This window comes from Rousettus aegyptiacus, unplaced genomic scaffold, assembly GCF_014176215.1.
Source record: "Rousettus aegyptiacus isolate mRouAeg1 unplaced genomic scaffold, mRouAeg1.p scaffold_m13_p_2, whole genome shotgun sequence".
Classification (NCBI taxonomy): Eukaryota; Metazoa; Chordata; class Mammalia; order Chiroptera; family Pteropodidae; genus Rousettus; species Rousettus aegyptiacus.
In genome coordinates, this window is record NW_023416295.1 from 56826164 (window position 1) to 56839656 (window position 13493).

The 13493-nt window shown below is 31.9% G+C and overlaps 1 protein-coding gene and 1 non-coding gene across 20 annotated transcripts in view; both read left to right on the plus strand.

The window, feature by feature from the left end:
• BAZ2B (bromodomain adjacent to zinc finger domain 2B) overlaps positions 1-13493 on the plus strand; it is a 281281-nt gene that overhangs the window by 93205 nt on the left and 174583 nt on the right. For all 19 annotated transcript variants that reach the window (XM_016152832.2, XM_016152831.2, XM_016152842.2 and 16 more), the window contains one exon: positions 10933-10975. The gene's annotated coding sequence lies outside the window, so the exon portion shown is untranslated. The remainder of the gene's footprint in view (positions 1-10932; positions 10976-13493) is intronic.
• Positions 8764-8870, plus strand: LOC118614457. Its single transcript, XR_004956058.1, has one exon. It is a non-coding gene; the product is annotated as a U6 spliceosomal RNA (small nuclear RNA).

Below are 13493 nucleotides of genomic sequence, written 5' to 3' on the forward strand. Positions count from 1 at the left end.
TTAAAGCAATACGTCTCTTATAGATATCAACTGTTCATTAACTAGGCAATACATCTGATGGTGAGGGGAAAGAGAATTCATAGGCAGCTTAAGGATTTAGTATTGATATTAGCATTATACAACAGATTTTTATAATATGGATATATGTTTTCTGCCTCAAAGTAGTTTTGACCTGCTATCCTCATTTACATAAATTAAATCCATTATATTTTGTTATTCTTAGTTTGAAAATTGGTAACTGGTGACAGTCTTTAAAAATTCAGTGTGAACAAAACCATAAATAAACCAATTAAAAAAAAATGGGTAAAGATTTGAATATTTCTCCAAAGAAGATATACAAATGGCAACAAGCGTATGAAAAGATGCTCAATATCATTAGCCATAGGAAGTGCAAGTCAAAACCACAATGAGAATATTTTGTATCTATTAAAATGACTATAAAAGACCAAAACAAAAATAATAAGTGTTGGCAAAGATGTGAAAAATTAGAAATTTTGTGGTAATATGAAGTCGCTTTGCAAAAGTTTGGCAGTTACTCAATAAATTAAACATAAGAGCTACCATATGGCCCAAAACTTTCCATTTTTAAGTATGTAACTAAAAGTACTGAAAATTTATGTCCACACATAAACTTGTACATGAATGTTCAGAGTGTTATTCATAATAGCCAAAAGGTATTAACAGCTGGGATGTCTATTAAGTGAGGGATGGATAAATAAAATGTATATACGATTGAATATTATTCAGCCATGAAAAAGAATGAAGTAGTGCTACATGCTACAATATGGATGAGTCTTGAAAACATTACGCTAAATGAAAGAAGCTATACACAATGGTCATATATGGTTCCATTTGTATGAAATATCTGGAATGGGCAAATTCTTAGAGAAATAAAGTAGATTAGTGGTTGCCAGGAGTTGGAAGAGAGAGTGAAAAAGAGAATAGGTAACAACTACTTAATTAGTATGGTGTTCCTTTTTGTTTGGGGTGATGAAAATGTTTTAGAGTAAATAACAGTGATGATTGTACAACATTGTGAATATACTAAAACCACCTAATTGTATACTTTAAAATGGTGAATTTTATGTGAGTTCTATCTTAATTTTAAAAATTCATTCTGATTTCCAAAATTATAGTATTTGGAGAGGAATATTTTAAACACATAGAATACTGCTCTGCATATTTCATATCTTATCTTTGAATTAAAGTTATATGTGACATACTTGAACCATACTGATTTAGCTATTGAAATGCTCTTAAGTACTATGCCATTGGCCAGTGCCTGAGGGATGTTAAATAAGTAGTGCTTCAAAAATTATTATTTTGTTTATTTTTGAAATATTTTTGACAGCCCAGTAGGATGACTTCCTTCAGGTTTCAGTAACAAAAAGAGTGGTGCTTCCTTTAAGAAAAAATGTTTATTTCACCTTTTGAATACTGTAAATAGTATAAACCAACAAAAACTGCATACAACAATTATTTTTTCTTTGCATTGGTTATCAGGAAATTCAAAGCCATGTACTTGATTCCCCATTACAAAGGGTACAAGGGCCTTGTGGCATGCAGTTTTGAAACCTAACTTCATTTTTGACATATTATTTTCCTCACTCTCAATTTCTTATTTTTTGTGTGTGTATTATGTACCTTAGTATATTACCTCATATCTTATTTTACAGTCAGACAGGGCATGAAGGTATACAGGATATAAAGGGTCTTAAAATTAGAGGGAAAAAAAGGTTAAAATGCAAATGTAACTTATCTAAATTATTTTATACTAATATGTAATTAGTCAATTGTGCTTATGAGTCTCAAATTCTTTATAACTCTCTAATTCTTAACCTTTATAAGGAGGCAAGGGAACATAGTAGAAAGTAAAATAAACAGTGAAGGGAATTCTGGAAATGATGAAGATTTGTGTAAACAATTGATGTGCGAATTGCTTTCTGTTTTGAGTAGAGTAATGAGTTATAGAATAGGGATTCTGGAAATCTAAAAGCAAAAATGGATCAGTACAGAGGAGGAGGGAAAAGAGAAAGCACAGTGAAGATGCTTTTTAAAATTGCTGGCTTTACTCTTTGTCTAATGTTGATCCTATTTAAGCCCCACTGTGTATAATGGAGTAAAAGCTGTTTAGGACATTCTTTTTACACTGTGCAGCTGCATGTGTGTAGCTTAGAAGAACATTGCTGTCACATCATAAAATATGTTAACATTGCTTGGCATAATATTTTTTAAGATGATGGCCTCTATTATAAAATAATGTTACTAAAGGGTTTTTAATTTAATTATCTATATGTGGCATTTCCTCCTATGATTTTCCATATAGTTTCAATGTAATCCTTAAATTAGTTACACGTCTTATATTTATTATCTTTGTATTTCTAGCAGCAAGATCAGTTTTATACATTTATTAGATGCTTAGTAATCATTGATTTTGTTTCCGTAGTTTTTCCCATCGTTTTTTTCCTTCTCTAGATTATCTCGTCAGCATATGAACATGCTGTACAGTTTCTTATTTTAATACAAAAACCTTCAAAACTCCATGTCCCTCTCCAGTTACAGTACCATTTCTTAACAGTCCATTATAGCAAAATGCCTTCACAGTGTTGTTCACATATATGGCTTCTACATCTTCATCACACTTAATATGATTTACTTACCCTATTTATGCTTTTGTCTTCACCACTCTATTAATAGCATTCTTGTCATGGACCCCAGTGAAATTTATCCTGGTAAATCCAATGGTCATTTCTCAGCCCTAAGATTGTTTTCCCAGTAGCATTTGTCACAGTTGATCATATTATCTCTCCTGAAATTCCTCACTTGGGTATTTAACTTTGCCAAAACCCAATTCTTTATTTCTTAATACTATCACTACCACCACCACCAAACCCATTCATACCCCACTGTTCTCCATTTGAAACTTTAGCAGCATTACTCATCCAATTGATCTGTCCAAAATCTTGGAGTCATCCTTGACTATGATGCTTTTTCCTCTTATTTAGACCTTCATCAACCAAATATCTAACCACTTCTTACCACCAATATGGCTACCATGATCGTCCTCTTATTTTTACTTAAATTGCTATAATTGTTTTCTAAACTGGTCTCTGTATTTTGATTCTTCTCTTCCCTTCCTAGTCCCAAGATTATTCTGTATTCAGTGACTAGAGTGTCTTTTTTAATCAGATCACATTGTTCCCTTAGTGAAAGAATCCAATATAGCTTTCAACATACTTGGAATAATATCCAAACTATTACTGTTACTTTCCAGGTCTTACATGATCTGTGCCTTGCTCTTCTACCACTGTCTTCTAACTTTCTGTGCAGCAGCCTTGTGCCTTCTTGTCATTTTTTGAAAACAGTAAGCCTTTCCACCTCAGGGCTTTGGCACTTGCTATTGTCTGTACCTGAGGTATACTTTCTGACTTCATTCTAGTCTCAGGAAAATTGTCTCCTCAGAGAGGCCTTCCTTTCCATTACCCTTATTTGTAGTACTTACCACTTTGAGAAAGAATAAAATTTTTGTACATTTTTTGTTGTTTTGTAGTTCTCTACTATTTCTGCATGATTACTGTGAGTACAGAGACTTTGTCTTTTCCACTGTTCTATTTCCGGATCTAGCATGGGCCTATTAGATCTTCCACAATTGGAACTCTTTACCCATTAAACAGAATTCCCTATTCTCCCCTACCCCAGTTCCTGGCAGTTATTTTTCCTGCCTTATTAATTTTACTACTAAAGGTACCTCATATAAATACCCCATATTACAATAAGAGTCATATTGTATGTGTTCTCGTGACTGGATGTCTTAGTTTGGGCTGCTATAACAAAATACCATAGACTGATTGGGTTGTAAACAACAAAACTTTCTTCCTCACAGTCCTGGAGGCTGGGAAGTCCAAGATGCAGGTGTTGACAGATTTGGTATGTGGTAGGGCCTGCTTCCTGGTTCTTAGATGGCCAACTTTTTGCTGTAACCTCACATTGTGGAAGGGGTAAACAAGTCCTCTGGGTTCTCTTTTAATAGAGGCACTAATCCCATTTAGGAAGGCTTTGCTTTCATAACCTAATCATCCCAAAGGCCTCCTTTCCAAATTTCATCACATTGGAGATTAGATTTCAATATATGAATTACAGAGTTGGGGACACACACACATTCATTCAGTCTATAGCACAGGTTTATTTAACTTAGTATAGTATCTTTAAGATTCATCCATGTTGTTTCTGTTAAATGTTTTTAAGTGGTATTTTTTCATCAAGTACTTAGCAATTGATTGTATCTGTGCCTTGCACCTCTCTTTTATCTGTGTACCTCAAAAACTTTATAAGCATAATTAACTGAACTTCATAACACCCCTGTGAAGTAGATAATTACAGTATGGCAAACTGAAGCACTAAGAGATTGCTTAAGGTACGTAATGAATTTATGCCAAAATTCTGAATGAGGACATGGGTCATATAGTCCCTTTTTGAAAGCTTTCTTGTCTATGACAAAATCATTCTAAGTTCTAAGAAAAACAAGATAGCAATAATAATATTTAATATCCCTAAATAGTCATAGCAAAGTTTTTTTTTTTAATAGAAAAGACTAAAATATATACTGTCAGAAACCCAATATTGTTATTAGTGATGACAATTTTGTTACCGGATCTAACTAAATATTTTTTTCACTGTATATTCTTAGATTGGTTAATTGTCTCACCAGTTTTCATAGCCACAGTCTGAAATGGATCTTTGAAGGTTTGGATGAGATAGTTTCATTTCAGTCTTTTAGTTAATGATAGGTTGTGTTTGTCTTGACTGCTGGCTTGTTCAAGTGAGGTGTTTTTTGTTTTTGGGTTTTTTTTTTTTTAAGTAGTTTTATAAGTGGCAAATTATCTATTGATATGGCATTTGTTGACAGGACTGAGATGGACTCCAATTTTGATAAAAACTAAAATTTCCCCATAATCAGTGTTCAGATGTATTTTAACTTAGTTAATAGTAAATTCCTGAAAACGTTACCTCTCTGTGTTGCCACAATTTGAGTTGAATTTCCTAAAGCACTTATAGCTGGAGAAATAAAAGTACAGCTAAGACAGCCTATAATTTTTCTCAAATGAAGCTCTTCATTATATTGCTTCACCCAAGTGATTAGTTCATTTTTGAATATTGTGTATATATTAACCCCAAAAATGTTTCAACACCTGTTGGCAGTGCTCCTACCTTCTTCCTCTGCTGAATGCCCATTTATGGCTTTAAAGCAGAACTGTGAGCTGCTTTTGAGAAGTGCTAGTGTTGAAAGAAGAGGGTGGTAAAGTTTAGAAAAACACACCACTTACAGACAAGTTTTTTTTTTTTTTTTAATTCAAGTCTAATAGCCAGTTGTGCTTTGTTTGCATGGTTTTTATTCTCAACAAAATTACAAAGTTACCCACTGAGCTCTAGCTAAACTTGATATAATAAGGCTTATGTTAGTTTTGTAAAATATTTTGATTTAGATTGTGGTATATGACAAAGTTAGGGTTTTTAAAATGAGAAACTGTCATTTGCTTTATTTCTAGGCTTCTGTTGGGAGGCTGTAGAGTCATCACTTTCTAACTTACTGAGTATCTCTGGTATAGATAATGGGTTTCCAGTTATTAATTCCAACAACAGGTATTGAATTCATCAACAGCAGGTAGTATTGAATTAGAGGTCTACTTAACTCACCAGAAAGCCTGGTGATGTCTCCAAAGCCAAATAGTACTGGTGTATAGAACTTTGGCATTGTGATCTTGGTTTTGTTGATCAAAAAATTACAGTCAAAATAAAAATTAATGGCTTCGAATTGGTGAATCTATAAAACTGTTTCTTCTAGTTCTAAAACTGTATGAGCACTTTATTTCAAAGTCAGTCGGTTGTCAGTTTTAAGAGTAAGAGATTTTAGCCTTTTTGTTAATTTCAGCATGGATTAATGTGGTAGGAATTATTGCAGCTATTGCCTTCACAGCCTCTGTGAACATTAAAGAAAGAAGCGTATCCAGTATTTTACTACATACCATGCTTAGACCTACAGTCGAAATGACGAAGCATTCAGTGAATGTGATGCACCAAAAATACTGCTATTTAAGGGGCCTGTTTTTCTTTCTCTCTCTACCTGACATATCTTCTCCTGTGAAATCAGGAAACAACTTTTAACTTGGATACCAACATAGTAGATGTCTATCACTTTAAAGCTTTGTTTTATGTAGATTAAGTATCTAAATAGATTGGTGCCCTTTTAACTTGACAAACTGCTTAATAAAACTTTTATTAATGTTAGGTAATGTCTCCTATTTGTATGTCCACTTTAGACTTCAATGGCAGGCTTCCTTTATATATACCATATTACATGCTTAGTTAAAACTCATGTCTTACTGTTAAAGCTTGCTCATCTTTTTTTCCTTAAAACATAATAGGAAGGGAAAATGATTAATAAAAAAGAGGTTCCCAAGGATCAGGACTATTAGAATTGTTCATAAAATAAATGTCTTTTTTTCCTAATTTTCTGTTGAGGTTTTAGTTATAAACAGTATAAAGAGTAAATGAAGTAAACCACTTCTACCTAGCTGAACAAAATAAAATAAACTGAAACTTAAATACCAGGTGATATTGATGCAACCTGATGAGGTTTAAAGCTCAGTTCTCCAAAACCTGACTATTTCCCTTTAAAAGCACCATGATATATAAAGGATTCTATGGTAAAATAAACCATGTTTTCCCACAAAGCATAAACATGAAAGTTACGTGAAGATAATATAAGTCCTATCCAAATTTGGAGATTTCCTGATATTAACATATCCTATCCAACACAGTTAAGGTTTTCTTTTTCTAAAATATAGAAAAAATAAATTTTCAAATATTTAGTAGGATCATTCACAGTATAATCCTGATATGGTTTCAGAAATGCCTAGTTGCGCTGTTTAATATGGTAGCTGCTAGCTACGTGTGGCTATTTAAATTTAAATTAAAAATAATTAAATTAATATGTAAATGTAAGTTCTTTAGTTACACACTAACCATATTACAAGTGCTCAATAGCCACATTTGGCCATGGGCTAGGTATTGGACAGTGCAGGTATTGAACATTTGTTTCTATCATTGTGGAAAGTTCCGTTGTACAGCACTGAATAGAGTATTCCATTAGTGGTAGATCACATGTTCACCAATTTCCCCACTGTATAGTTTCCTATTGTTTATAAATATACTTCTTCCCTCCCAAAGAAGTATTTATCAAAGCCTGTGATTTTTTTCCCTACCGAATAATTTCCCCAGTAATAATAATAATAATGATGATGATGAAATAATGGTCAAGATTTGAAATAGCTAGAAGCATGGTAGAAGCATGTTTAGATTTTTTACAAAGTTTTTATTAAGACTTAAAAATATATGCCAAATTATGTATAGTTTTGGTACTTTAAAAAGAGTATGATAGACACAGACTTTCCATGTCTACAAGATTGCAACACTGAAACAGCTTATAAGTAGCATGTGATTGATGAGATTCTTTTTCACATGTAAATTTTATAAATAATTTTTTATTGTATAACCACACCTTGAAAAGAGCATAGAAATCAGTGAAAGCATTAAACTGATTTATAAATGAACGATTAAATATTTAACGACCATTATTTTAAATGGCACTTTAGAGTTAATCAGCATATATTTCTAAGTTCAGATTGAGAGAGTTGAAAAAAGCCGATAGATATTCTATTCATTTATTTCTTTCAGTTTTTTCAATAAGATAGGTAAGGATAAATATCCTTTTTATATATTGAAACTTACGTAGTATCAAGTGAAGATTAGGACTTGAGTGTGCTAAAATGAATTACATGAGGAAAGACTTTCTGTTTGGGGGCAGAGGAGGAAAGAAAAGATATTACATGTTAATTACTGGAAAAATACTCGTGTAATTTTATATCATGACTTAAGATATTTCCCCTCAGATTAATATTGATAGGTGTTTCTGAAGCAAAATATAGTTGAGATTTCTCTCTGCATATTTTCTAAAATTGTGACTTGTAGAGAAATAGCACATAGCCAATATATTAGTTGAATTATATTTTCATAAAGTGTAGTCTTTACTTTTTACATTTACATGTGTAATTGGAATATATTTTCTAGTTTCAAGATGATTTTTAAGAATTCCTTTTTCCTGTAAAAGCCACTTAAGATTTTTATGAGAAGCTTTAAGATTTGTCTGCTTTTAACCTCCAGTGTCATTTTAATTTCATGTATTTTTTTTAAATTCCTGCATCTGTAAAAATTGCTACCATCATGTAGGAATGCCTTTGCCATTTTTTTTTGTACTACAAGCTTTAGGGCTTTAAATAAAGTATGCATTTTTTTTAAACTATAAATTTAGTCTTAATTATCTTGTATTTTTCCAACATCAAAAATAAAATGGAACATTTACTTTTATCTGTTTATTCAGTTACAAATGTTGTTTTACTCAATTACAAATGTTTGAATATAACTATTTTTAAAAATTAACACCTTTTTGAATTACAGAGTTTTGGAGAAAGTATAATTGTTTCTTTCACAAAAGTTTTTGTATTGCTACTTCATCATCACAAGACTGGGGTTTTGATTAAAGTTGAGAGCATAATGCTAGGAATAGGTCTTTGGATCCAGAGAGTAAAGTGTAGCTGCCTTTTGATCTAATTTGATACAGTGGGGACATGGGTAGTTTATAGAGAATAAGTTCCCAGTCTTGTTTCTCTCTCCCCTCCATACATTATTTAGAGCTAACACTTTCTTGTCCTGCCATAGGCAGCACACATACTAAAATTAGAACGACACAGAGAAGATTAGCATGGCTTCTGCACAAGGATGACACACAATTTCGTGAAGCATTCCATACAAAATAAAAAATAAATAAAAATAAATAAAACTAACACGTTTTCCTCCATTAGAAATCTTTCCTCTTTGGCCTTCAATCCGTATATTTTCTGTTTCTCTTATTTCTTGGACTTAAACAAAATACCCATACAATGCCATGTCTCTTGCTTCTCATGAGCCTTATGTATAAAGTATCCCCTAATTCTGCTTGATGAGTCGCTTTTTTCTCTATATTCATCCTTTCGGTGAACTCATCCATACTCTTGACTTGAATTGTACTTTTTACATGACTTATTTGCAAATCTTGGACTATTCTAAATCACAATTTTTACCCCTTGGTGGGAAATATCACTATTTGAATAGTCTAAGAAAACACTGGGCTTACTTTCCAAAATAAAAGTCACTCCACTCCACCACTGCAGGTTTCTTTCATTGTTTCGCTGGCTACTGAGAACCTTTGAGGTAATTCTCAGCTATCTTTGTTTGTGTACTTAATTCAGCATGAAATCCTCTTATTTCTCTGTTTAAGATGTATCTTGGGTTTCCTGTTCCCTTTGCATTTTGTCATCTTCACTGTACAGATTCTCATTATCTCACACTTGTAATTAACTACACAGACTTTCATACCGCCTTCTGTGTTTTTTTTAAAACTTCCCAAACTCTTGCTGCAGTGACTTTTTAAAATGTATACCAATTTAAGACGTTTTCCTCAAATAGATTGTAATTGTAAGAATTATCACTTATACTTCTCTCTGAGCATAGTGCTTGATATAGTAGGAAATCACTAAGTAATTGTTCACTCATTTATTCCGCAGCTATTTTTTGAGTAGTTGTTGAGTTACACATTGTATTAGTGCTTCTCTCAGGAGCTTGCAGCTAAAAACAGGCTCTGATGGGACAGGAAGGCTTCTCTGAGGAGGTAGCATTTGTTAGGAGACCTGAATGAGGTGAGAGAGCTAGTTGTATAAAGGTATGGGGAACAGTTGCTCCAGGCTCAGAGAAAAGCAAGTGTCAAGGCCCTGCAGAGGGACTGGTTGTTTGGTATGCTTGGGGAATACCATAGTAGAGAGAAAGTGGCAGGAGATGTAGTTAGGAGAACAGGTGACAGAGGGCCTAATAGGCCATGGTCAATATTGTAGATTTTATTCTAAGTGATGGGTAAGCCATTGGACACTTTGGGGTTAAAGAGTGATATGAGCTGATATATTTGTCACTGAGTTAAGAAGGAGACTATAATGATATTAGAGGAGAGGAATATCTTGAATTATCAAGGTAATAAGCAGTAATAAGTGTTTTTGGATTTAGGACTGAGTGAGGAAAAATTGGCAGATGGATTGGATGGAAGGTGTGACATAAAAAAAGGAACTAGGAGAAACTCAGGTCTGTGTGCTTGGTCAAGTCATGTACCTTCTCTTAACATCTTTTTTCCCTGAGTATGTAATAAGAAATATCTCTTTCCTGCTTATTTGAAGGAATTCTTATGAGGAGCTGATGAAAGCCCATTATGAATCCTAAAACATCGTAACATTGTGTTACTTTTTAACACTAATACTTTTTAAAAACTTAAATCCTGTCATATGCTGTGTTAATTGAGAAATTTTTAAAAGCTTAGATTTTGCAGGGATGAGAACTGTAAGTTATATATAGCTTAGGACAAAGTTTAACATATAACTTCCCTTGTGTTTATAGTACATAGTTTCTTCCCAGTAATATCTATAAACAATACCTGTCTTTTGTTTGTAGTATATTTAAAACAATGTGATTCTCATTTGGTAAATGCTTGAAAACAAAACTAACCAATGTCCTATAGTTTATTTACTAGTATGTTATATTATATTAAACCTGGGTGTTGCTGATTATAAACCAAACATAATCTACCATACTATAATAAATACTGACCTATAAATAAACTTCAGACATTTTATATTTATTTGTATCACACCAATTGTACTTTTATTGACAACTGTAGATTAATTTAAACATTACTTATGGCATCAAAAAAGACAAAAATTATAAACAGACTTTTTGGTTTCTGTAATTACTTAAGTATGATTTAACTGAATTCTCTTTCTGTTTTTCCTGTTACAGATTTCTCAAAAGTGATGTCACAAGATTGACCACATTGATCACAGTAAGACAAAAATTATAATTAAGCTGTTCAGGATGTTTTGTTTTCTCTGAGAATGAGAATTGAGTTAGAAAATATTAAAATTTTAAATTATTATTTTTTCTTTCAACAGCCAATTGAATGTTTACATTTTCAGTGACTCACTTCTCACACTTCTAGTTATTTAAATACTTTAAAAATATTGCTGTAAATGATTTTAAAATATTTAAATGAAAATTACTTTTAATTTATAACCGAAATTATATGCCTAATTATATTAACATATTTCACTGTGAATTATTAATATGAACATCATCTTTTTTTAAAAGTTTTTATTTTTGCTGAAAAATGTCAAAACATTTTAAGGTGGTTCCACATTAGGAAAAAAATTATAAAAATAAAATTACTTGAGAGACTGTGAAAAAAACCCTTAAAAGGATTGCTAGGCTTCTTGCTTAAATATTTTGTTGATGTTTAAATGATTTATAAACAATCTTCCAAGTATGGAGAGCTATTGAAAACAAGATAGCACTCTTAAGTAACTGACACTTTTCCTCTTAAATTTTATTTAAAGTATTAATTTCTACTGTGTATAAGGACATATATTAAAAGAAAAACTTTAAGACCTCGATTCTTATTATTATAAAATTCTAAGTAGTAAAATTTTATATCATTTTTGAAAAACCTTTTAAACAGCAAATAAATTTAAAGTTAATTTTTTACTCAATGAATCTGCTTCTTTAATCCTGTTTTAGATATTAAGTATAGAAACAGTAATTATCAGAAATGTAAATTTATGTATAGATAATCTTTGTATTTATGTTTTAACATTTTTTGGGAAACTGGTTCATGTATTAAGTTTAACATTTTTTAGAGACCAAAGAGAAAATTTATTGTATTTTTATAGGCTTTATCATTATCATTGAGTCTACAGATGTTTATGGCGTGTTTCATTCATTTTCCTAAGGGAGCATTTTGGCTGTGTTTGATATGTAGCTCTTTGCTTGCTTGTTTTTTCTTATTCACTATTTTATTGCCCTAATTGAATAGTTTACAACAAAATATTAATTTATGTTGTAACCTGTTTATTATCTAGTGCTTTTAACAAGAAAAGAAAGTTTAAAATTTGCATTGGATGAGAAAGGTTTTTTTAATTAAAAAATGCTGACTCTCACAGTACATTTTTAGGGTACTATTTAGAGTATTTAATTGCAGCTCTTCTAAATTAAAGAATTTCAGGAAGTGAGGTGGTATTATCAGATGTTATATAAGTTAAAAACTAAGAGGCATTCATTTGAGTGGTTCATAAGTGACCGATAATAGAAGCTCCTACTCTGTAATAATGTCAGGGTCCTGAGGCTTTCTCCATCCTCTTGAGTGAAGAAGAGAGGGTAGATTTCAACTGATTCAGAAGCTATTAAGTAGTTTTTTTAAGTGTTTACATTGGGCTGGAATAAAGTGAGGCCGGGGAAGGGCTGATATGTTGAGAGAAAATGGAGAAGTTAAGGGACTAATCAGAAATAGAAAAGTTGGTGAAATGATAAAGAGCTAAAAGAGTAGAGTGTTGTGGTTGTAGAGGGGGATATTATAGATTGTTTCAGAGCTGAAGCTGTAGTATTTATGTTTCATATAATATATACCTTATGCATTTTCTTCTCAGAAATTTTCAGAACTCCATTTCTATTTTTTCCTCCTGTGTTATAATCCATAGAATTGTCAAAATCTTCTAACTGATCTTTCTTCTTCCTGGCTGTCATCAATTCCTTTAAAGGCTATACATAATATTTAGCTTAATCTTATTAAAGCATTGCTCTGATTCTTCTTTTTCTCTACTTAAAGGTTTTTAGTGACTTTCCATTTTCTACAAGATCAAATACAGACTTTCTGACTTGGTTTTTAAGATCCCTCATTAGTTTGGCTCTCACGTATTCCCCAACCAAATGTCCTAATATTTTAGAAAAAGAATCCTGCACTGTACCCAATGTAGACTACATACCCTACCTTGAATATACATTTTGGATGCATACTTACATTCATGTCATTCCCTTTCCCTGGAATATTCTTATTTATTTTGGGGCTTTTATTCTGATGAAATCAAATCTCTTTTCTAATGCCCTGTCTACGTATAATTATCCCTCTGGGGCCTGCCCTAATCATCCTAACTAAAAGTGATTCTCTCTCTCTAGTAGCTTGATAATGCAAAATTTTTATTATTCCTGTGCTATTGATAATATTATCTCCCTCGTTATTTGCATATCTTAATACATATTTTCCAACTGTATTCAACAAATGAGTATTAAGCAGGTAGTTGCTAGTAATCATAAGTACTCTAGAAAGAGCTAAATTAATTGGTGTCTTTAGTTTCCTTATATTATAATTGAAATAGGTGTATAATACATGAAGATTCAAAATTGAACCAATAGGAAGTGGAGTGAATAGGAAAAACAGGTTTAGAACCAGAGGTCAAGTACTCATTCTGGTACTCATTCAAGTATGTATGTAACCTTCAGTAGGTAAGCCTCTTTGTGCCTCTGTAGCTTTA